The 2359-nt window shown below is 47.8% G+C and overlaps 1 protein-coding gene and 1 pseudogene across 1 annotated transcript in view; both read right to left on the reverse strand.

Moving 5' to 3' along the window:
* Positions 1 to 800, reverse strand: part of LOC144235855 (melanoma-associated antigen B3-like) — a 3256-nt gene extending 2456 nt beyond the window's left edge. The window contains exon 1 of the mRNA XM_077769439.1: positions 719 to 800. The gene's annotated coding sequence lies outside the window, so the exon portion shown is untranslated. The remainder of the gene's footprint in view (positions 1 to 718) is intronic.
* LOC144235854 (melanoma-associated antigen B5-like) overlaps positions 509 to 2359 on the reverse strand; it is a 6094-nt pseudogene continuing 4243 nt past the window's right edge.

The following is a 2359-nucleotide window of genomic DNA, read 5'->3' on the forward strand; positions in this document are numbered from 1 at the left end:
CTCACATGACACCAGAGTGAAAAAAATGAGTGTCCCTCAACATGTTATGAGAGAACAGGCAAGCAGGGTTGCCAGCGGGATAGGGGTTCCTTCAGTTCTCACAGAGTCCTTACCCTGATTCCTAGCTGGAGTGCCTTCCATTGCTAACTTGAGCCCTTTCTCTTCTGACCAAGGCTCTCTCATCCGTGAGTCCTTCCTTTCCGAAGTAAGCCTGTCTGCCCTTCCCCCCAGAGCTCCCCAGGACTGATGGCGGCTAATATTATGTGCCGCCTCATTGTTCTAGAAATAACGGTCCCCCTCAGACCGCTCTCAGAATTTCGCTTCTTTCATTTCCTTTAGAGCGTAGTACCCTTCTCGGAAGATCAAGGCTTTCTGATTCTTCATCCTCCAGGGAGGGAACGTAGCTTCGTACCCACCCGACCGCCATGTTTGGGTCCTCCGGAAGTGGAGAGGAACCAGAACGGCCTTGGTGGGACTTATAACCTATGTTTCCCCACTTGGGTTTTTGTTAGGGTCTTCTCCTCGCTCCGCTGAACTGGCGCCTCCCACCAGAGCCCTCACATTTCTTGCGACCCTCCAGGCGGAAATCTGCTTCCTCCTGACTACTCTGCCGAGGGCCGCCTAAGCTTGCGAGTGGGTGTGGGGGCTTGTGGGGAACAGGGGTGACAGTCTTCGGGGTGAGGGAGGTATTTTCTTATTCCTTAATCGGGTTCCTCACCTTGACGACGCGTGCTTGGGCCTAGAAGACTCCTCAGTCACCTGTCCCGAAGCGGCAGCTGAAAGCAAAGAGGGCGTCTCGCCTTCCTCAGACGCCCCAAGAGGAAGTGAGTGCTATTCTTCCTGTAACCAACGATAGGGCCCATCAAGGCTGGCATAAGAGGCGGGATCTCTGGTGCCCCCTCTGTTCTGGAGTGGAGAGCACTCGTCGTTTTCCTCCACCACCACCCTCTTACCTCCTTGATACCTTTCTTTAAGAAGTCAGCTTGACAACATAGGTGTACGAGTGGGTGAGGGGAGATTGTTGCATGACTCCCTGTATGCCTTTATGTTATTTTTGTCAGTCTTCGTTTGTAACAGTCCTCATCTTGGCTACTATCTCTTTAACGAACAGCTTCCACAGTGCTGCCGCATCGCTACGAACTGTTTACTAATCTCTCTAGTGCCAGTCTGAACACAGGATGAGTCTGTGTCCCAGGAGTGATAGGAAATGGGAAAGGTGAAAAACAAGAAAGTGGACAGAGGTGGGGAGGTAGAATGTCAGAGAAAAAAAAAAAAACCCATGCTGATCTATTCCTTCGCTTTACCCCCGCCCCAGACTTGGCCTCTTCGGTAACTTCTGCTCTAAAATACTTAACCATAGGAACTAAGCTGAGCCAGATGACTGTGTGAGACCACCATGTTTTGAAGTTAGGCTACACTGCATATGCAGACCATCATACTGTTACCAGATATTCTTCCTTTCATTATTCATACCTCTCCTTTATTTTGGTATTCTTATTGCTCTGTATATGAATTCCATTTTTCCCCCAATCGGCTAAGCTATATTTTGGAGTAGCAACAAGAAAAGTGAATAAGGTATACAAGGTCTGCTTCCAGGTGGGCGTGGTGGGCCATTGCATGCCCTGGATGTATTCACACTAGGAGTCTAGTCTAGCTCTGACACCGCCTTGTGAATATGAGAATATTTTAAGTTTTTCATGTGCCAACTGAGTTTAGTAAACTATATGGTAAGACTGTGAGAATGTATGTGCGGTATAGAAAGCATCTGTCAAGATGACTGGAAAATATTGGGCACTTAATGAAAGGAAGTTATAATGATGTTTACCTAAAGGATATCACCCTCCTTTGTAGGAATGTTTCTTCAATCCAGGATATGTCCTAGGAAATGCAGTAGTCCTAGACAAAAGAAGATTTAATCAGCCAAATATTCACTATAGCAAGTAGAAGTAAGTATATTTTCCCTGTTAGAGCATGTTTTTAAAAGTTTGTTTATTTTGAGAGAGAGCGAGCAAGAGCAAACGAGCATGAGCAGGGGAGGAACAGAGAGAAAGGGAGAGAGAAAGAATCCCAAGCACGCTCCACACTCCATGCTGAGCCTGTTGTGGGGCTCAGTCACACGACCATGAGATCATGACCTGAGCCAAAATCAAGAGTCAGACGCTTAACTGACCGGGCCACCCATGCACCCCTAGAACATTTAATTTTGGTGTGTGGTTTTTCTTTCCCCACCTGTAGGCAGCTGCAACTCTGAACTCCTTGCATTTTGTCAAAGCCCAGCTCTTTTGGCCTTTCTCAGTTGTCCTGGCATTCAAATCACTTCTGTTTTCGTTTTCTCCCCATCTCCACCCCCCACCCCACC

The sequence above is a fragment of the Crocuta crocuta genome, unplaced genomic scaffold (assembly GCF_008692635.1).
Source record: "Crocuta crocuta isolate KB4526 unplaced genomic scaffold, BGI_CrCroc_1.0 scaffold414, whole genome shotgun sequence".
Taxonomy (NCBI): domain Eukaryota; kingdom Metazoa; phylum Chordata; class Mammalia; order Carnivora; family Hyaenidae; genus Crocuta; species Crocuta crocuta.